This window comes from Bubalus kerabau, chromosome 8, assembly GCF_029407905.1.
Source record: "Bubalus kerabau isolate K-KA32 ecotype Philippines breed swamp buffalo chromosome 8, PCC_UOA_SB_1v2, whole genome shotgun sequence".
In the NCBI taxonomy this organism is placed as follows: Eukaryota; Metazoa; Chordata; class Mammalia; order Artiodactyla; family Bovidae; genus Bubalus; species Bubalus kerabau.
This window is the reverse complement of record NC_073631.1, coordinates 52,542,312-52,565,701: the sequence shown is the minus strand read 5'-3', so window position 1 is coordinate 52,565,701 and position 23,390 is coordinate 52,542,312. Positions and strand designations below refer to the sequence as shown.

The 23,390-nt window shown below is 40.5% G+C and overlaps 1 protein-coding gene across 1 annotated transcript in view; it reads left to right on the top strand.

Moving 5' to 3' along the window:
• Positions 1-3,477: 3,477 nt before the first annotated feature.
• The window catches only part of NRCAM (neuronal cell adhesion molecule), a 281,628-nt gene continuing 261,715 nt past the window's right edge, over positions 3,478-23,390 (top strand). Inside the window, exon 1 of the mRNA XM_055590272.1 lies at positions 3,478-3,635. The gene's annotated coding sequence lies outside the window, so the exon portion shown is untranslated. The remainder of the gene's footprint in view (positions 3,636-23,390) is intronic.

Below are 23,390 nucleotides of genomic sequence, written 5' to 3'. Positions count from 1 at the left end.
CAGCCTGTTGTTCCATGTCCAGTTCTAACTGTTGCTTCCTGACCTGCATACAGATTTCTCAAGAGGCAGGTCAGGTGGTCTGGTATTCCCATCTCTTTCAGAATTACCCACAGTTTATTGTGATCCACACAGTGACATTAGGTTCCTAGTAAATGTTGAATGAATGAATGAAAAAGTTATACCATGGAAGAACCATATCATGTATCTAACCATATCATGAAAGGTTATACCATATCATGTATCTATATGAGGAAACATGATGAGCACCATCTGGGATTATGTGCACAGTTGGAAGAATTATAAAAGGTTCGCAGTGAGGGGAAGTAAGAATGAGCTCAGGTCTTTCTTCTGGGTGGGGAACATGGGCTTAGAGATAATACAATCTTTTATTTTATGACTTCTATTTTAAGAGGATCCTATGTTTGCTATGTTTAGCATAAAATGTAGCAGAGGAGGATGGGAATAGAACACAAGGAGACTCTTAGAATAACCCAGGTCTTTCTTCTGGGTGGTTGAAAAATAAACACTGGGTGAAAGACGTGCCTCCTTCACATTGACTCCCTGGTTTTGTTTGAAATTCAAAATTGAAAGAATTGAATGTTGTTAATTGAGCCTGGGTAACATAATGACTATTTCATGAGGCCTTCTGAACAAAACAAGTCTGACATGGAGCCATCACGTTTCCTCTTTACAGTCTGGAGAAGTTGTTTGATAATCCTTAGAACCACTTTTCAAAAAATAAAATAGAAGATTTTAGGTCAAAACAGCATGTCGGAATTATAATTTTACTTCTTACCTTTGGTCTTTGCCAAGAATAATTGGAAAAGGAAAAAATGAATAGCATGTATTCTGCCATCCTGTCAAGAAATGACTACTCTTCTGTTCTGCCAACCAAAAAGGAACTGAACAACAGGCATAAATGGAGTGAGATGGGTGAAAAAGGAGATGAAAAATTTCAAAGTCTGAAAGGAAAGGCATTCTGTTCTATTTTAAACATGCTTATGGAAGACTACACAAAATCATGTACATTGATATCAAGAACAATTTCTGTAAAAGCGATTATTTCTGGTATGTGGCAGATTTGCCCATAGAGGGGGACTCCATCTGGTAAGCCTATTGCAGTGAGTAAGGATCTTGTTACTTGGTTCTGTTTTCTTTTCCATTTCTCTTACCCTCTCTCCTCTGTCTTCCTTTGGTCCAAGGATCTCAGCGTCTTTTGATCCTCAGTCTTTGTCAGACTTGTTGGCAAGAATATAGCCTTCTCCCAAAAGCCAAGGTCACAGGTACAAAGCCCTGGTTCTCTACCTGTTAGGACAGCAGGTTGGTCCAGATGCTCTTCTTCTTTATTAGGATATGTTAGGACAGGTGACAGGGAGTAAAGAAACAGGTCAAATATTTAGGTAGAACTAATGCAGACTATTTAAGCAATTAATTTTGCAGTTCTAGTGATACTAGCCAAAATACACTTAAAGCCACTTTTCCTTTTCTCAGGGCTTCCATGGTAGCTCAACTGGTAAAGAATCTGCCTGCAATGCAGGAGAACCTGGTTTGATTCCTGGCTTGGGAAGATCTCCTGGAGAAGGGATAGGCTACCCACTCCAGTATTCTTGGGCTTCCCTGGTGGCTCATCTGGTGAAGAATCCGCCTGCAATGTGGAAGACCTGGCTTCAATCCCCGGGTTGGGAAGATCCCCTGGAGAAGGGAACGGCTACCCACTCCAGTATTCTGGCCTGGAGAATTCCGTGGACTGTACAGTCTATGGGCTCACAAAGAGTTGGACATGACTGAACAACTTTAACTTCACTTTTCTCAACTTCCTTTTCTCATCTGTGTCTAGAGAAAGTAGAATGGTTTTGCATATGTATAATAGCATGGAGTTATTACTGTTAGCAAAATACCTGTAGATTTTATATACTTTCTGTTTCTAAAAGTTTTAGAATGTTTTTCTTTCTGCCTTATCTTGTCCTTTCTCTGGTTATAGCTATCCACCACAAAGGCCATTTGTCATTAATGACCCATGACCCCTTTTTATTAGACATACTTAAGAGGGTCATGAATTTTAACTCAAAGGATAAAGGAGATATATCATTTTCCTAATTTGCAGCTTGGGAGACCACAGGGGAATCTTAAAATTTGATTGATGGTTAATCATTCAAATAAAATGAGATATGACAGTAAAATGGTTAAAAGCAATCAATCCAGAACATGATCAGATTAAGTATGCTTCATAGGAGTTTTCAAGCTTGTTGTTTATTTTTAAAATAATGATTTCTTTCTGGGCAGAGAATAGGCTAACTTTCTTTACTAGTGGCCATTTTTTGCTGTTTGAGTAAAGGATCCCATGGTTCTGATCTCTTTTTTGGAAATATATAGATCTACACACATTTACAGAAAATATGGAGGTGCTTAGGTATTTTGAGTGAAGAGCACATGAAAATCTTAAATTTCTCTCTCTCAGAGGTAAAACCCATGGTACTTAATGATGAGTAGTTCTCATAACAGTTTCTCTCCAATCAGTGAAATTGTACTGAAGAATAAAGTCAATATATACTTCAGAAACTTCCAATTGAAATCTTGGGCCAAAGAGTAAATAAAGGCATCACATATCTGAAATACCTGTTATATGCTATGGGCATTTGTAAAATAGCTTACTTTACAATTTACTTTCGCATATATTTGCTCATTATTCTCATTTGATCATGTGTGATTCTCATAGCAACTATAATATCCCCACTTTACAGATGAGAGAGTAAAAACCAGAACTTGCCAAGGCCAGACAGTGGCTAGTAAGAGGACAAGCCAAGAAACTAATTCTTCTGGCTTCCAGTCCTGTACCCTTCCGAAGATTTTTTGCTGCATTTCTTTTCCTGCCACTTAGAACCTGCTGCTCTACTGAGTGAACCCTAACAGTGGTTCTCAAGGTGTGGTTTGAAGGCGGGAGGAGAAGGGGACGACAGAGGATGAGATGGTTGGATGGCATTACCGACTCAATGGACATGGGTTTGAGTGAACTCCAGGAGTTGGTGATGGACAGGCAGGCCTGGTGTGCTGCAGTCCATGGGGTCACAAAGAGTCAGACACAACCGAGCAGCTGAACTGAACTGAACAAGGTGTGGTTTACAGAACCAGTACCATCAATGTCATCTGGGGACTTGTTAGACATGTAAATTCTCAGGTCCCACAGCAGACGTACTAACTCAGAGACTATGGGGGTGGGGCCCAGCCATCCATATTCCATAAACTCTCCAGGTGATTCTGTTATACACTCACAGTTTGACAGTCATTGACCTCAGTAGTATATTTGTCGTTAAAAATAGGGCTGAGGCAGCTTATCTATTATTTATCCATTAGAGCTGCCCTGTGGGAGGCACAGGGAGTGTTTGCCTTCTAGGAATTCATCTAGTTGTGAGAGGACCAGCTCACTTGAGACAATTAAAGGTGCCTGTAGCCGCTAATTAAGTGCTGAGTCCTGGGGGCAAAGCTAGAGATGCTGGAGGTCTTCAGGGAAGGGAGTAACTCCTGGAGGTAGCCAAGGTTGGATAAGGCTTTCTGGAAGGAAAAGAAATGTAGATGGGCCTCCAGGTGCCCTAGGATTTGAAGTCTGGAAGCTAGAGAGTGGAAATTCCAGGGGAAAGGTAAGTTTGGGAAGTAGGAAGGAAGGTTGGCTTGAGTAGAGAAGAGCTTTGGTGTTGGGAATGTGGAGTAGATTTGGAGGGGGAAGGCCATATTTTGATGAACTTGGTTAGCCCAAAGTTGGTTTAGTATCGGACAGTGGGGAGCCCTAAGAGATTTTGATTAAATAACTGAGACAATAAAAGTGTAGTTTAAGGAATATTAAACTGTCCTGTGTACGCAGGACTTGTTTATAATTTGAACATTTCACAGTGTTTTACAATGTCTTCACCCCCTACCAGATCAATATTTATGGGTTTTTAAGTCAAGTCTGATCTTAAACAGATGTTTTTAAAGCAACAACTGATACAAAAGGATTTATTTTGGGTTATGGCAGTAATGACCTGCTTTGATTGCTTAATGAGATAAGCTTGTGTACCTTTTGCTTAGATGAAATGACAAGTGGTCTAATCTGCTGATGGAGGGAAAGGTCAGGTCCTCCTTTCATCAATACATAGCTGGTATTGTGTCCCTTTGATAGACTTTCTGGTTGTTTAGGTAGAGAGTTTCAGCTTTACCCTGAGTTAGGCTTCTGCTCAGAGAAATGAACTTCAAACTTCAATGAACTGCAAACTTCATCTGGGCAGAGTAAAATGGCCTTCCCTTATGGGCTCATGTACTTGAAAGCTTTATCAACTGTAAGGGCATTTGGCAAAATATTTCATTCAATTAAAATGAAACAGATAAAGTATCAAGTGCTCACTCTGTGTCTAGGGTGTAACCGTGACTAAAGTGGTGTCTAGAATTTCAGAGACAAGAGCCCAGATATAAGAGAATATAAAATGGGAAGTAGTCATGGAGCTTCAGCTCATAAGGGAACATTCAGTTAGAGATGTACAGGGAATTGCCTGGCAGTGCACTGGTTAGGATTCTCTGCTTCCACTGTAGGGTCCAGGGGTTCCATCACGGGTCAGGGAACTAAGATCACACAAGCCATAGTGTAGCCAAAAAAAAACACGTACACATTCTGGTTAATGTTTAGTCCTGATGACAGAGATGTACATATCTTTTTAGCTAGACAGACACAGTCAGCTTCAGAGATACTTGGAATCATCTACCATACCTCTGTGAAGATTTCAGTTCACTCTGGAAAATAATTAATGCAGTCATGCCATCTTTGTGCAGTAGTCAACTTAAAATTTTCATCATAAATAAAGAAGATGACAGTTTAAACCACTTGATCTAGATTCTAAAGAACAAGTCGGGGCAAGAATGACATGGGGAGAGCTCAGAGCTTTGCTTCCTCAGTTTTACAGGGAAGTTGAGGCAGTCCTTGGTAATTGCATTTCTTCCTTAAGCCTGCTCAGTTCTCCGCTCATTTGTGCCCATGATGGGCCTGGACAAGTACAGTGTCAACTGTGTATGTAACTTGTGATAATGAGAATGACCCATGTTTTGCCAGTAGGGTCCATGGAGCCAGGCAGGCTGATGTGACAGTTCTGTGTCTTTGGATAGCCACTGTTTTCTATTTTATAACCTTGAATTTTGATTTGATTTTTAGGGGAAGGGGGTATGCTCTAAATGTATCTGGGAACTGTAAAATCTGGGACAATGCTTGAGGCAACAAAGTTGCTGTGATACATTTAAAAATCTTGACAGACTCACTTGATAAGATTGTGAGGATAATAAACACCTTCTAAGTTTCAACCTGAAAGCCTCCTAAGCCACCAAGAATAAACCCCCCTAGTTTTCAAAACACACAGGTACCTCTTCCAGGGTTAGAGTCCCACTTTGTCAAGTTGTAGGAGAGAATTTTAGAGTTGAGCAGGGATCTTAATCCCCATATGTATAGGAAGAAACTAAGCAGAAATGAATCTGGAAAGACACATGAAATAAACATTTGGAAAATAAAACTTTGTCTTTTAATATTTCACATTGCTAAGTTATTTTCTACCATAAACATCACCTTTTATTATATTCTTGCTAATATTCCAGCATAGTGGTTCTTGAACTTGTGGGTCCTGATCATTTTTGTTGTTCTTGTTGTTAAGTCACTAAGTCACATCGGACTCTGTAACCCTGTGGAGAGCAGCTTGCCAGGCTCCTCTGTCCTTCACTGTCTCCCAGAGTTTGCTTAGATTTATATCCATTGAGTCGGTGATGCTGTCCAAACCATCTCATCCTCTGCTTCCCCCTTCTCCTTTTGGCTTCAGTCTTTTCCAGAATCAGGACCTTTTCCAGTGAATTGGCTCTTCGCATCAGGTGGCCAAAGTATTCGAGCTTCAGCATCGGTCCTTAAAACGATCATTTTTAGAATCTAGTGATAGCTATGACCTCTATGACCTCTCACTCGAGAAAACTGCTGTGATCGTCAGTTTGGGATGCCAGCTGTGTATCTGGTTGACTCCATTCTCTCTGGGACTTGCAGGAAGCCACAGAACATACCTCATCTTCCTCAGTGGACAGGATGGCTACCATCTTGGTTACTTTGCAGAAAAGCCCCTTGGGTCTGAAGCACCAAATTCTAGCTCCTTCCCTTCTCCCCCACTCTCTTTGATGCTCCCTTCCTGCTGAGAAGATGATATGCCCTTAACTGCCAGTAGTCAACACTGGGCTAAATCAGGGTCCCCAGATTTGTGACTGTGAAGGGTCAACCTTCTTGTCTTTTACATGAGTGCACAGATCCAGGGTTGCTGGGCTTACAGAGGCACGTGATTGGTAATCAGAACAACTGTCTCAGGCACATTTAGGGTGACTGCTGTCCTCTTGAAAAGGAGGACAAAGCATATGGAGAAGAGGTGATGACAGCAGTAAGTTAGATGTGAGACTCGTCACGCAGTATAGTGGAGAAAACCTGAAGATCAGCTTCCAGAATGAGGGTTTCCACATTCTGATGTCAACGTGCCAGTTATTTGGCTTCCCTGGAGCTAAGTGTATTCATTTTGTGGTATTTCCCTCCTTGCCTGATTAGAAATGGGTCCAGGTGTTCACAGTAGTAGACCCTGAGTGTATCGGAGAAGGAAATGGCAACCCACTCCAGTGTTCTTGCCTGGAGAATCCTGTGGACAGAGGAGCCTGGTGGGCTGCTGTCCATGGGGTCGCACAGAGTCGGACACGACTGAAGCAACTTAGCAGCAGCAGCAGCAGACCCTGAGTGCATTCCTGACTTACATTCTTGGTGGTGACCCTTAAGGCCATGAAGTGTGACACATTTTAGCAAGATCACCACCAAAAATAAAGTTCAGAGCCTAAAATGCTAAATGTGTTTATCTGGAAAATTGACTCATGCAATGGCCAAGGTACCCTTAGATTTTATTTTGGAACCTTATCAGTCAAAATAGTTCATGTTTGCGTTCCTGAAGTTCCCTGGTAAAGCAAGCTCAGAGCATATAGTTACATTTGAAAGTCCTTTTAATTTTAATCCCATCACTCGCTCATCATTTTCTCATTTATATGTCCTTATGTCCTCCTTTCCTTTCTGACTCTGGTGATGTTCTCCTATCTGTGTTCTTGTTCCGTCTCCCTCCCTACCCACTCTACCTTGATTTTTTTTTTACTCACTTCCTCTCCCTTTTTACCTTTCATCTTTCTTATGCTATCGCTTACTCTTGTTTCTGACTCACTCTAAATTTTCTTCTATCTGCTACCTCTGCCCTGTGTATTACGTATGTATGAAATTATTTCATACGTATAAAATGATAAAGGTTGATAAAGGGAGCTTCACCATTTTCTCTGCCTGGCTTAAGAAGCAGAGCATCATCAGTTTAGTTGAATTCCTTTTCCCACCTCCATCCTCTGCATTCCTGCCCAGAGCTAACCAACTGCCATCTTACATACTGTTTCACATCCCATTCTGATTGCTGGGGCAGGAAGACAACGGACGCTGTCCCCAGCACTCAGCCTCTGCAGCTACATCTTCTCTTGGCTGCTGGAGGCGAAGCCTGGGGGTGGGGCACAAAGGAGTGGAACAGAGGACCATCCTGGGTTGGGGGGGTGGGGCTGAATGGTAGCATTTTCACTACAGAGGGTGTTCTGCCCCCTCTGAGATCCTGTTTTAATCACTTGATCTTTTGTGACCTCTTAGTCTTTTTTTTTTTTTTTGGAATATAATTGTTTTATACAGTATTGTGTTAGTTTCTGCTATACAACAAAGTGTATCAGCTATGAAAAGTGAAAGTGTTAGTCGCTCAGTCATGTCTGACTCTTTGCGAAACCTGGACTGTAGCCTGCCAGGTTCCTCTGTCCATGGAATTCTCCAGGCAAGAATACTGGAGTGGACTGTCATTCCCTTCTCCAGGGGATCTTCCCAACCCAGGAATCGAACACGGATCTCCCACATTGCAGGCAAATTCTTTACCATCTGAGTCATCAGGGAATGAGCTATACATATACATATATCCCCTTTCTCTAGAGCCTCCCACCCCCCACCCTCTCATCTCACTCCTCTAGGTCATCATAGAACACCGGCCTGAGCTCCCTGTGCTACACAGTATACATTGTAGTGTTTATACGTCAATCTCAATCTCCCAATTCAGCCCACATTCCCCATTGTCATGTTTTTAATAAGAAAATAATAGCAAATGAAGCAACTGACAAAGAACCAATCTCAAAAATATACAAGCAACTCCTGCAGCTCAATTCCAGAAAAATAAACGACCCAATCAAAAAATGGGCCAAAGAACTAAATAGACATTTCTCCAAAGAAGACATACAGATGGCTAACAAACACATGAAAAGATGCTCAACATCATTCATTATCAGAGAAATGCAAATCAAAACCACAATGAGGTACCATTTCACGCCAGTCAGAATGGCTGCAATCCAAAAGTCTACAAGCAATAAATGCTGGAGAGGGTGTGGAGAAAAGGGAACCCTCTTACACTGTTGGTGGGAATGCAAACTAGTACAGCCACTATGGAGAACAGTGTGGAGATTCCTTAAAAAACTGGAAATAGAACTGCCTTATGACCCAGCGATCCCACTGCTGGGCATACACACCGAGGAAACCAGAATTGAAAGAGACACGTGTACCCCAATGTTCATCACAGCACTGTTTATAATAGCCAGGACATGGAAGCAACCTAGATGTCCATCAACAGATGAATGGATAAGAAAGCAGTGGTACATATACACAATGGAGTATTACTCAGCCATTAAAAATAATACATTTGAATCAGTTCTAACGAAGTGGATGAAATTGGAGCCTATTATACAGAGTGAAGTAAGGCAGAAAGAAAAACACCAATACAGTATACTAATGCATATATATGGAATTTAGAAAGGTGGTAACGATAACCCTGTATGCGAGACAGCAAAAGAGACACAGATGTTTAGAACAGTCTTTTGGACTCTGGGAGAGGGTGAGGGTGGGATGAATTGGGAGAATGGCATTGAAACATGTATAATATCATATAAGAAACGAGTCACCAGTCCAGGTCCTATGCAGGATACAGGATGCTCGGGGCTGGTTCACTGGGACGACCCAGAGGGATGGTACAGGGAGGGAGGCGGGAGGGGGGCTCAGGATGGGGAACACGTGTATGCCCGTAGCAGATTCATGTTGATGTATGGCAAAACCAATACATTATTGTAAAGTAATTAGCCTCCAATTAAAATAAATAAATTTAAATTAAAAGAAAATGTTATGTGTCCAGTGAACTTTTAGGAAGTGCCATCTTAGTGATGGCACTGTGCTTATGGGACTTAGTTTATGGAGTTGTAAATTCCCTTTCATCCTCATCTCCCCGTGGTCCCTTTCTTTTGACTAGAGAAACTCCATTATAGTTTAAGATGTATTTTTATGGCAAGGATTATCCATATATTTCAAGAATATTTGTGTCAAGCTGGGTAATGTGCATTACTGGGTTGGCCAAAAAGTTCGTTCAGGTTTTCCATATGGTACAGAAAAACCCAGACGAACTTGTTGGCCAACCCATTATACACTGTGCTTCTCAGTTCGTTTGAAATATTTCACGTATACAAAAGAGCTTGGGCCAGAGATATACAGACCTGGGTTAGACCCCAGCTCAACTTAAATTCTCTCAGCGTTTGTTTTTTTTTTTTTTTTTATTGAAGCATAGTTGATTTACAATGTTGTGTTTAGTTTTGGGTATACATTAAGGTGATTCAGTTATACATAAATATATACATACATCAATTATTTTTCAGATTCTTTTCCCTTTAGGTTATTACAGAACACTGAGTAGAGTTCCCTGTACCACACAGTCGGTCCTTGTTGATTGTAGTAGCATGTATATGTTAATCCCCAAATCCTAATTTATCCCTCCCCTCCTTTCCCCTTTGGTGATCATGAGTTTGTTTTCTGTGTCTGTGGGTCTGTCTCTGTTTTGTAAATAAGTTCATTTGTTTTGTTTTATTTTGTTTTTTAGATTCCCCATACAAGTGATATCATGTGATAATTGTCTTCTTCTGCCTGGCTTACTTCACCTAGTATGATAATCTCTGGGTCCATCCTTGTTATTGCAAATGACATTATTTCATTCATTTTTATGGCTGAGTAATATTCCACAGTATATATGCCCCACATCTTCTTTATTTGTTCATCTTTTGATGGATACTTGGGTTGCTTCCATGTCTTGGCTATTGTAAATAGTGCTGCTGTGAATATAGGGGTACATGTATCTTTTGGAATTAGCGTTTTCTCTGGATATATTCCCAGGAATGGGATTGCAGAGTCGTATGTTAGATCTGTTTTTAGTATTTCTTTTTTTAAGGTAACTCCATACTGTTTTCCACAGTGGCTGCGTCAATGGGGATAATGATGGCACTGTCTCTCAAAGCTGTCTTTGAAGTGAGATAATGCACATAAAGTGCTTATTGCAGCGCCTTCCATATAAACATATGTTAGCTATAGTACCGTAGAACTTAGAACATTTGGTTGAGATACTGTTTATCTGAAGCACTGATTTTACCATGGAACAGAGTGTTTTGAAGGCTGTGTTGCTGATATTGCAGCCCAGCAAAGAGAGGCACAGGAGAAGGGAGACATGTTCTCTGAACCTGCAGGCAAATGATCTTGTGAAGTGGCCCTGGAGGGGGTATTATCTAAGAAAGGGCATGTTGAAGTGGAGGAGGTTGGAACCCCCACTTCCTGTAGACCTCTTCTTGCTGCAGGTCCACTCGGTGTGATAGAGCATGTCTTAAAAATACGTCTCCTTTTCTGTGGAGGGGCTGCTGCCATTTTCCCTCCTGTTGGACCGAACATGATTGACTCAGTGTCAGTAATCTCTGTAGGGCAGGTCAGAGGCTCTGTAAACTCTTAATATCCTAACAGTACCTAAAACCATGGAATTCTCAAAATAAGCTGCAAAGACTGAACAGAAAACAAAGTGATTGAAGAGCAGAGTGATTTACTCACCCCAATGATTTTCTTTGAGCTGTGAATTTGTTAGTTTCAGGTCCCTATCTACAATACAAAGAGAATGATTCCTAAGCCTTTTATTTAAAAAATAAAGTATTGGGGCCATACTGTATGTTAATTTTGTGTCCTGCTTTTTTTCCTTCAGGTAATTTTATAGCTAAAATGACAATATTAGTGATGATTCTGACACATACTTCATGGTAATCATTTTCCTTTTATAAAATGCTTTCACATTCTTTCTCAGTTCATCTTCAGAAAACCTATTTATAGGCTTTAATTGCATTTTTATTTTTTAAATGTTATTTTTATGTTTTAATTAAAAATTGTTTTCCAAAACAAGCAAGATTTTACTGAAGCACAGTTGGTTTACTGTGTTGTATAACTACATTTCAGTTTAAGACAGATTTTGTTTTTCTAAGAAATTCCTTGAATATGTTCTTTCTTTCTATACTAATTATGCAGAATCTGTAAAAGATTTAAACTTCATTTAAAGTAATGGTAAATGTTTTTAAACATATTTCCTTGCCTCTCAGTGCTGTTACAGTGATGGAAAGATTCTCAAGCAGAAAATATTGACATGTTTTGTTGTTGATTACTCAGTACTTACCTGTGACTTTGAAAATTATGTCACAAGGTTTAATAATATTTATTTTTAAGCCCTTTAAAAATTAACATTTGATAAAGAAGATGTGGTACATATATACAATGGAATTCTACTGACCCATTAAAAAAGAATGAAATAATGCTGTTTGCAGCAATATGGAGGGACCTAGAGATTATCATACTAAGTGAAGTAAGTCAGACAGAGAAAGAAAAATAGAAAATGATATTGCTTACATGTAGAATCTAAAATATGACACAAATGAACTTATCTATGAAACATAAACAGACTCACAGACATAGAGAACAAGGGGGTTGTCAAGGGGGAGGGTGGGCGGGAGAAGGACTGACTGGGAGTTTGGAATTAGCAGATGCAAACTATTGTACATAGAAGGGTTAAAAAAAAGGGCGTACTGTATAGTGTAGCAAATTACATTCAATATCTTCTGATAAGCCATGGTGGAAACAAACAGGAAAAAGAATGTATACACACACACACACACACACACACATATATATATACACACACATATATATGTTTAACTGAATTACTTTGCTGTATAGCAGAAACTAACACAACATTGTAAATCAACTATACTTGAATAAAAAACTAACATTTGTGTAGTATAAATAAAATTTCAGTGATCTATGTTATGGAATACTTCAAAGATTTGAACATATGATTATTAAGCACAAACACTAATGAACTGCATATGACATTGTAGGCAATACCTTAGTATGACACATCAAAAATGAGTTTTAGTAAATAAAACCGTAGCATGCTAATACACAGTTCACACTAGCTTCTCATTATATTTTCAGCCTGTTTCACTCCATCTCAGACAAGATTATTATTCTTTTATTTCTCTTATGTTGTTTCTTTATGCCTGCTACTGCTAAGTCACTTCACTTGTGTCCAACTCTGTGCAACCCCATAGATGGCAGCCCACCAGGCTCTCCCGTCCCTGGGATTCTCCAGGCAAGAACACTGGAGTGGGTTGCCATTTCCTTCTCCAATGGATGAAAGTCAAAAGTGAAAGTGAAGTCGCTCAGTTGTATCCAACTCTTAGCGCCCCCATGGACTGCAGCCTACCAGGCTCCTCCATCCATGGGATTTTCCAGGCAAGAGTACTCGAGTGGGGTGCCATTGCCTTCCCCTTCTTTATGCCTACATAGTCTTTTTTCCTAGCACCTACCGTAATGTTAAAACTCATATTAGAGACATAGTGAGTCCTTCATAGCTGTCTGTGTCGGGCTGCTTTCTGTACCTGCTATTTTAGGCTGTGTGAGGGGGAACAGAGTTAGGTGTTTGTTTTCAAAGAGTTGTGTTTTTTTTCACTAGCCCTTAGTTACAGGCACTTTTCTTTTACCAACATGTTCTTACCATAATAAGAAGATATTTACTATGAACAGTTTCTTCCTGTTCTATTCTCCTATCCCCTACCCCTTTCTCTTCCTCTCTCTCTCTCACACACACACAATTCTGAAAAATGCTTTTTTACAGAGCTCTGAGACAGTGTCATGTAATAGAAAGGATATAATACTGAGGGTCTGGAGACATCCAGGTTATGCAGGGGTTTATTGGGTTTCTACTTTGGGCAATGGGAGATTTAGGGCAACCATAGAACGGAAGCCAATGGAAGAATTGGAGAGAGAAACCCTGGACACCTTAAAAAGTCAAGTTGCAATATTAAAATTCTCACAGAATAAGTGTAACATGAGTAGTCAGGCTGTAGGTACTATCAGGGACTTCCCTGGTGGCTTAGGCAGTAAAGACTCACCTGCAATGCAGGAGACCCAAGTTCAGTTCCTGGATTGGGAAGATCCCCTGGAGGAGGGGTAGGCTACCCACTCCAGTGTTCTTGGGCTTCCCTGGTAGAATCTGCCTGAAATGCAGGAGACCTGGGTTGGAAAGGGAGCTAATTTTAATCCATTTGCACAAAATAAAATAATTTTTTATCCATCCCTGTTTTAAGCTATATCTGTAGTTTGGGCATAAACATTTCGTCTTAACCAGAGGACTTTTCGGTGTTGACATGACAGTGGAGTATAACTTTCTTGGGAAGAAACGGGTGGCTTTGAAATGAGAGCTCTCACTTTAAATTGAGCTCTCACTTCTTTCTGCCTTAGGCATGTCTTATTCATCAGGATGATGTTTAATATAGACCTTCCAAACTTATAAAAAGACAGATTGAGATAAACAACAAGGTCCTACTGTATAGCACAGGGAGCTATATTCAGTATCCTGTGATAAACCATAATGGAAAGAATATGAAAAAGAATATATACACACACATATATGTAAAGTGAATCCTTATGCTATACATCAGCAATTAACACAACAGCTTAGTTAGGACAACATTTGATAGACATGCAGTTTTATTTTATTTGGATTTTGAAAATTAAAACCTCAGATCTCATGCAAGTTGGTGAACAAGCAATAGTAGGGTTGAATTATAAGCAATCAAAATCCTGTATCTTCCTTGAAATATATTAGGAGGAAAAGACATATGTTAAGAGGAGGAAGATGTATAAGGAGAAAATTGTGAATGTGAGCTGGGAAGAGTTATGATACAAGGAAGCTAATTGAAGAGTATCTGGAAATAAAGCATCCATAGTACTCCCCAGGGAGATTAACTGCCAGATAAGAAGCCAGTTGTGAGAACACAATGACTAACGTTATCTTTTAAGAACAGTTATGGGGATGACAGCACTTGTTTTACTTAAAGTAGATAAAAATGAACCAAAGAATAATAGAAGTGTGAAAGAAAAATCCATATGATAGCACACTATCCAGGGTAAACATACTGCGATGTTTTGGGCCAAACTCATTAAGCATACATATCCTATTAGTGCCTTTCATTATCAAAAGAGCTGGGAGATATTTTTAGAGCTTATGTTAATAGGTAGAGGAGAATCACTCCTGAAAAACTCTCAGAATAATTTTTAAAATTCAGAGCAGAATTTTTAAAATGAGTTCTGCTTGCCCTTAAGTTGCTGGAAAGGATCTGTGTATCACCATCTAAAGCCACTATATGGATGAGCAAATAAAATTTCAGACAGAAAATTAAGCCCAGAAAATTCTTTGTGGTTATATAAAAATGGTGCAATTATATTAAATGTTTTAATCAATCAAATTAAGTACTGACCTTGATAATAACTTAAAAATGAGGATGATGGTGTACTTTCTAAGTACTTGAGTGTTTTTGCAAGGGTAAATGTACATACCAGATGTGTATTAGATAAAATCTCACCCCTCAGCTAGTGTAGTGGATCAGTGTAGCTTTTATTGCTCAGGGTGCAGTGTGGACCATTTCAAGATGGACTGCCATCTCTTGTTCCATTTATTACCATGCTCTCTAGTAGACGTCGATTCCTAAGATCATGCCAGCCATTAGTGTTCCCAGAGAGGTCCTTCTGCTCGTATTCTGTGAGTGGGCTTGTCTTTCTTCTCAAAATATGCTTTGGAAGTGGATGCTTCATAGAAGCACAGAACTCTCTTGTTTGGTGAGAGAAGCTCTAGTTTAGAAATATGTCAGCCAGTCCTATAGTACTGGCCTTGAACTTAGGGGAAGACCAAGGAAGTGCAGAACTGTGCTCCATTCCTTTCAAGGCAGTAGGTGACCACACCTCTCCTGCCACCTGGGTTTTGTTTCTTGTTCTTTGTGTCCACAGGTGTAGCTTCTATGGATGTGGCTTCCAGAGGGTCATGCTTTTATTTCTCTCCTGAAATCAACATGAACCCACTTGCCCAGCATTAGTGAGAGCAGCTTTCAGTGTTAAAAAAGCTGTGGATGCAGTTTAGTGCAAGACATTGACGGCTGCTTCCCTCTTTCCGTGCACATTATTATTGACTCCAAGGGCTGCCATAATATCAGAAAGATGAGCAGTGAGTGACTGTCAGCTGACGGTGTTTAACCAGAAGCATGTGTTACCTATGCAACTTACAAAGGAAGAAGGAAAGAAAAGAAAAGTCTCCTGCCCAGTGCCCATAGATTTGGGATTGAGGTCTGAATGTCTGAGTGAAAAGAAAACAAATTCTATAGGTGATTATGCCCTGAACTCTCAATTGAATTGCTGAAATAGTTATCCCATTACCAGGAAATTATTTTTCTCCTTAGCACTTACAGTAGGCTACAGATGGCTGTTATCTTAAAGTATCCTTAGAAATACCAGTGTTGTTTGATCAAATTATGGAAAGCATGTTGTGAGGCCAAAGGAGAAAATCATGAGGCATTCAGTCATTACTTAAAAAAAAATTTTATTGAAGTATAGTTGATTTACCATGTGTTAATTTCTGCTGACAGCAATGTGATTCAGTTATACATGTATATATATTCTTTTTCATATTCTTGTCCATGATGCTTTATCACAGGATATTGAATATAGTTCCCTGTGCTATATACAGTAAGACCTTTTTGTTTATCCATTCTATATTCTTTGCATCTGCTAAACCCAAACTCTCAATCTATCCCCCCTTACCCCCTTGGCAGCTACAGCTCCGTTCTCTAGGAGTCTGTTTTGTAGATTAGTTCATTTGTGTCATATTTTAATAGCTTAACCATAATTTTATTTATTTTTGGCCATGTTGGGTCTTCACTGCTGCACGGGCTTTTCTCTAGCTGTGGCAAGTGGGGCCTACCTCTAGTTGCAGTGCACGAGCTACTCACTGAGGTGGTTTCTCTTGTTGTGGAGCACGGCTCTGGGGCTCTCGGCTTCAGTACTTGCAGCATGTAGGCTCAGCAGTTGTGGCTCCCAGGCTCTAGAGCACAGGCTCAGTAGTTGTGGCGCATGGGCTTAGTTGCTGTGCAGCATGTGGGATCTTCCCAGATCAGGGATTGAACCCATATCTTCTGCATTGGCAGGTGGATTCTTTACCCCTGAACTACAAGGGAAGCCTCGTGTCATATTTTAGATTCCACATAAAAGTGATATCATATGGTATTTGTCTTTCTCTGTCTGACTTACTTGACTTAGTGTGATCATCTCTAGGTTTATTCGTGTTGCTGCAGATGTCATTATTTCATTCTTTTTATGGCTGAGCAGTCAGTTACTGTTTATGGGAAGACGAGAACCCGAAATAAATGGTCAATTCCAGTGGTAATGACACCTGAAAAGGGATGGCCCCAAACTAGGAACCGTCTTTGGAGGATGTGTATCTGTGATGTTGTCAGCTAATTGAGCAGAGAAATTAACAGCATGGTGCTGAAATGTGAGGAGACTGTCATAACGCACAGCGCCTTTCAAGAGTTCATAAAGGTAGGTGCTGTTTGATAGCAGAGCTAGCAAGGTCCACAAGGAAACTCACTTAATTATGAATGGCAAGAGTAATTAACCGGATGTGTGAACCACTCTGTGGTGACTGAAATTTCATTCATTTCCTTTCCCTTTGACTGGTTTCCCTCTGCTTTGTGTGAGGAGGTCTCAGCCCTTCTACTGCACAGATACGGATTTCAAATCTTGAAAAGCACATTACATCAACCCAAGATTTTCCTTGGGGTATTGATCTGTCTAGTAAATAAATACTTTTTTTTGTTGTTATTACTTCTTTGCCAAAGAGGTAGACAATTAGTTAGAAAATGAAAGAAAAAAAAAATCCCTACATGACTGCCTTCTGGCCAGAAGTGTGTCCTGCTGCCATAGAAACATCTCTCTGATCAGAGACAAGATGACAAAGCATAGTTCTGAGAAAGCAGATTGCTTTGCACCATGCCTAAGGTTTAATCCTTTCTTTTTTTTCCTCCCAGAGGCAATTTCATGTAGTCTTGTCAACCTTGTCAGTTTTATAGGAATGTCTCCAAACATCCCTTAAAAACTGATTAAAATAGACACAATGGTGCTCTCAAAGAAATGTGATGTCTTTTCTTTGTCTCTGTATTACTCCTGGAATCCCATCTGCAGTTTTGTTTAAAGCAGATGTAGTGTTTAAATCTCCGGCAATGATCCTTGTGAAATGATGAAATCTGGGTCATGCTGATCTAAAGGATGTACTCTCGTGTGCTGCTGGCCCCATTCTGTCCTGGAAGAGTCGTTTTTGTTGTGTGGAGAAAACAATGAAATGCTTCTGAAATGTTTGTGGTATCTCTCAGAGGAAAAAGAAACTCTATGGCAGATATATAGCCAGAGGAGTCCCCTGAAGAGAACCCTCAAGGGTAAGAAGCACCACGTGGGAGAAACCACACGGAAGCCACAGGGCTCTCTTGTCCCCTTTCTGTGGGTAAAAATTAGGATGTAGGACAACCACTTAACTAAGAAGCATTTATTATCTCTTTTGTCAGGCTTCTGAGTGCGTTATGCTTCTCAGACCTAAGTCTCCTCTGAAGTTATAGGAAGTTGTAATATTACTGACTTCTGCTCCCAGCCTACATTTGCACCCATTGAAAAATATAGCACAGAAACCAGATAGATGGAGACAAAGGGATGCTGGCTTTATTATGGTGAAAGCTGATTGGAGAAATGGTTAGATGTGCGGCCACAGAGGGCTTCCTGGTACTTGTCCCTCCTTCAGACATTCTGACCCTCCTGGTCCCACTGCAGGTGGAGCCTGTCCAGAAAAGGCACCCTTGTTGTCAGTGGTCGACCCAGAAAGGCCAGAAGACTCAGGGCCAAGATGATGCAGCTTCTTCTCCCAAACCCGCCATGCTGATGACCAGGTGTGACGGGAGAGTGGGCAGAAACTGGAGGGGTTCTACATATGCTTTACCTTCCAGTCAAAGGGAGTGAATAGTGTATTGCTTCTGTGAGGAAAGGCAGAGTAGAAATGCACATCACCCTCAAAACCGCTCAGGCCCCGTGCTCCACAGCCCTCCACTCTGAACCTGGGGCTGGTCCTGCTTCTCCCCACCCAGCTCTTGGCTCCTGGGTGACTCTTCTGTTCTCTGTACTTTCTCCACAGTAGACCCACTGCTGCAGCTGCCCTGGCCTAACCCCCTGGGATGCCTCTTCTCCAGGGATCACGCTCCCTCCTGCCTCTCTCCCCTCTTCCCTAGTAGTCGGCTATAGGTGAGAGCTGATGCTTTTGCTTTTTGTACCTTTTATACTTATCATATGCACTCTCCAATACTGTGTGCTTCCTGGTGACTCGTGGTAAAGAATCAGCTGCTAATGCAGGAGATACAGATTTTCTTTTTTCTTCTTTTGGGTTTTCTTTTTTTTTTTTTTTTATCATAATTGGAGGCTACTTTACATTATTGTGGTGGTTTTTGCCATACATTGACATGAATCAGCCATGGTTATACATGTGCCCCCTGTCCCGAACCCCCTCCCACATCCCTCCCCATCCCATCCCTCTGAGTTGTCCCAGTGCACCAGCTGTGAGTGCCCTGTTGCATGCATCGAACTTGGACTGGCGATCTATTTCACATATGGTAATAATATACATGTTTCAATACTATTCTCTCAAATCATCCCACCCTCACCTTTTCCCACAGAGTCCAAAAGTCTGTTCTTTATATCTGTGTTTCTTTTGCTGTCTTGCATATAGGGTCATCGTTACCATCTTTATAAATTCCATATATATGCACCTGTTTTTCTTTCTGACTTACTTGACTCTTTATGATAGGCTCGAGTTTCATCCACCTCATTAGAACTGACTCAAATTCATTCTTTTTAATAGTTGAGTAATATTCCATGGTGTATATGTACCACAACTTTCTTATCCATTAGTCTGCCGATGGACATCTAGGTTGCTTCTATGTCCTGGCTGTTGTAAACAGTGCTGTGATGAACGTTGGGGTACACATGTCTCTTTCAGTTCTGGTTTCCTTGGTGTGTATGCCCAGCAGTGGGATTGCTGGGTTGTATGACAGTTCTATTTCCAGTTTTTTAAGGAATCTCCACACTGTTCTCCATAGTGGCTGTACTAGTTTGCATTCCCACCAACAGTGTAAGAGGTTTCCCTTTTAGGAGATATGGATTTTATCCCTGGATTGGGAATATCCCCTGGAGAAGGAAATGGCAACCCACTCCAGTATTCTTACTTGAAAAATCCCATGGACAAAGGAGCCTGGTGGGCTACAGTCCATGGGATCAAAAAAGAGCTGTACATGATTTAGTAACTAAGCAACAACAACCCTTGGATAAAAGGGTCAAAAATTAGAATAATTCACTGTGGAGGGAAATTTCCTTAAAATAATCCTGAAACAGAATACAATGTTAATGTTATTGTACAGATTAAAAGTCTTATGTGGACAATATGAAAGACTTTAAAACAAACTTGTTGTTCCAAGGATGACATTGCAAATGAGGCATTTTTCTTTTCTTGAAAAAAAGTGAAAAAGTGAAAGTGTTAGTGGCCCAGTCATGTCTGACTCTTTGGGACCCCATGGATTGAAGCCTGCCAGACTCCTCTGTTCATGGGATTTCCTGGGTAAGAATACTGGAGTGGGTTGCCATTTCCTTCTCCGGGGAATCTTCCCAACCCAGGGATTGAACTCAGGTCTTCTACACTGCAGGTGGATTCTACACCATCTGAGCCTCTAGGGAAGCCCCCTTTCTTTTGTTGCTCTCACTTAAATAATGACCCTAGGTCAAACTAGTGTAGAAGAAAAAAAATCAGTCTCAAGATCTTAGGCCCCCCTTTCTCCACTGTCCCTTATAGGGCTCAGACACATCACCCCACCCCTCCATGTCATTTGCTATGACAGGGGACTTGCCCCTGATGAGGTGACCTGTTGTTTCCTTGGACAGCTCTTCTTGTTACAAAGTTCGCAGTTCTCTACTGAAGTAAAATGTACCTCCAGAGGTGTGATTCTAATATACAATGGAATGAGCTTTAAAAAATGATCTAGGGCCAGATCCCACCCTAGACTAATTAAGTCCCTGGAAATGGGTCATTAGCATGTTTTTGCAAATGTCCTTGGGAGTGTCCTGGGCAGTGAGGACTGACAACCACTTTCCTCCTGGAAGCGCATCACATGTTTAAAGCGTGCTCTCATGTTTCACCTCCATCTCCTCTTCAAAATTATCCTCCAGTCTTCATGTGAAACCGCTTGGAATGATTCTCTGTATAATGAGTATCATTTTATACCAAAATCACTATAACAAGGTTGCTCTTTTGAAGAAATTTGATGAAATACAGGTGTGGTGATATAAAAAAATCATACTATAAGGAATCAGACCAAACTTTTATCCTGGGCTTTTTAGTTTACACACATGGGCTTATGTTTTTGTATCCATACTTTAATGGTGTTTGCAGACTTGAAATTCAAAATCTACTCAGTTGCAGCAGTGGGACTAAAATGCCATATAAGAATCTGAATTTGAGAGGCTCCTGAGTCAGAAATCTGTGTGCTGAGCAGGACCTTATGAGTCTACCTCTGTTTTTTCATGTCTCAATGTTCTGCTTTTTGTAATGATTTATTTTTTTAAATTTTTATTGGAGTATAGTTGATTTACACTGTTGTGTTAGTTTTTGCTGTATAGCAGAGTGAATCAGCCATACGTACACATACACCCCCTCTTTTGTACATTCTTTTTCCCATGTAAATCATTACAGAGTATTGAGTAGAGTCCCCCGTGCTGTACAGGAGGTCCTTATTAGTTATCTGTTTTATATATAGTGTCCGTCCCACTCTCCTATTTAGCCCGCCCTCGCCTTTCCCTTCTGGTAACATAAGTTCATTTTCTACATCTGTGACTTGATTTTGTAATGATTTAAAAACCAACCTGGGCTAGTGGCAGAAATAATCCAAAAGTGAGACACATACCTGTCTTGATGAGTGGAAAACCAGTCAATCAAATACAGCTTCTTAAAAAAGAGATATAATAGGCGATAAAAATTTAGGGGTTTCAGGTTTGGTAGTGAGAACTAGAAATTTTGATATTTGTCATGTTAGAACCTAGATTTCTTCTGTAAGATTATTTATCTAGGAAGTTGAAATAAACATGGCCTTGTATTCACAGTTTCTATGGAGTATGAGGCTTGTTTTTGCCTGGGGAAATTTTGTTAAAGCTGAATTTCTCATTGAAAGGAGGGTATTTCACAGATCTCTCAGAATGTGATGTTCAAACACCCAGAGCATCGCATTGTGTGTGGGGTATGTGTGTGACTAAGGCATTGTGTCAACACCAAAAAAACCCAAAACAAAACAGTTCCTGGACCCCTGAGGTGGGCACTGGGTTGAAGGTGGGGTGATTTGATCCTCAGGCTAGTGTCTGGAGCCTGGGATGACCTGAGAAATGTTGGAGATGAAAAGAGAATTGAAGAGTGATAGGACACGAATCTAAAAAGACTCAGCAGAGAGGCTAACAGAGTGTCAGACAGATGGGACGTTGGGGGTTGGGGGAGGACTTGTGGAGAGGAGCCCCAGTTTTTGGTATGTCTGTAGCAGGGTGTTAGCAGAGAAGGAGCCATGAAAAGCATTTGGCTGGTTATTGATGGTAATTTACAAGTTGCTGTTATTTTTTTTCATTTTCCTGTAAGGGATAGAAAATCATTCATTCATTTCTACTGAGTAAAAAAAAAGTGAGTATTGTTTCATTTTAGCTGAAGTGGTGATAGTAGTCAGTATCTGGAAATCGTTCCTTTTCCCAGATTACTTTTCTCTTAATGCTCTGGTCAGCGCTAACATTGCTCTTGAATTCCTGCATGGCATTCATTCATTCATTCTCTGATTAAAGGGGCCATGTTCCTTTGAGATTGTCTGCTGTTCCTCATCCAACTTTTTCACCTGCTCAGGTGTTTTTGTCTCATCACCAGCAGCTCCCCAGGCACACCACACCTCTCATCCGTTTTCCAACCCACAGCACTTCATTTATCTGATTTTATTTTGCTGTATCTTATGGGGGCTGGGGGTGACAGGACTGAGAAGAGCCATGCCTGTGACAGCCACAGTCCGTTAACTCAAGGAGATTGTTTCTTTCTGAATGAGGGTTGGTTCCATTCCTTTCTCTTGTAATCCCTTTCCGAGAGCACTCAGCCTTGGTGAGGAATGAAACCCTATGCTCTGTGGCCTCTTGCCAGCTGGGTGCAGTTCCAAACTGCAGTCAAAGCCAACACTAATTATCTTCAAAGTTTCTTATTAATAACAGAGTAAAGACATATGTGAGTGAATATTGAATATTAATTTTCTCTAATAAGAAGGTTTGGCTATTTTATTATGAATGTGAAGCTGTCTTGGGATCTATAGATGGAACGCTGACATATAGCCTCCAATGTCTGGAGAGGATGATGGTGCCCTCTGGCAGGAAGCTTTGAATTTTCTGGGACAGCTTTTCTCATATTCTTGCTTAAAGGCCTGTGCCCATCTTCGTGACTTGGCAAACAGAGCAAAACTTCCTGGATTTGAACTGGTCCGATAGACAATCTGTGATCACCCTGCAGGGCCATACTAAGTTCATTGTGACATTTTCTGTGTTTCATTTTTTCTAGATAAATCAGTATCTCAACTAGTTTGTGGATTTAATTTAGTTTTAATCCACCTCAGAGAATGTTGGGCTTTTAACAGTATCAGTTCTACATGATCTAACAACTGCCTGGAATAGTCCCTAGGAGGCAATAGGCTCTTTAAAGTTAGATTTAATTAATTATTACAGATTATTGAAGCAAGACTCAATTTCTTTGCTGGGTAGCACTTTAAAAAGGCAGATATGTGTTCTTTGTACTTGAAAAATGATAGAACCACTTCTTTAAAAATGTTCTCTTGTACTTTCATATCAATTATATCAATTCATCTTCTCATTTAGCTTTGGAATGCTTTGTTTTATGTTAATCAGTGATTCTTGGCTTCATGATTCTTGGCTTCACATTAGGAGAACCTCTTCAGTTCAGTTCAGTTCAGTCGCTCAGTCGTGTCCG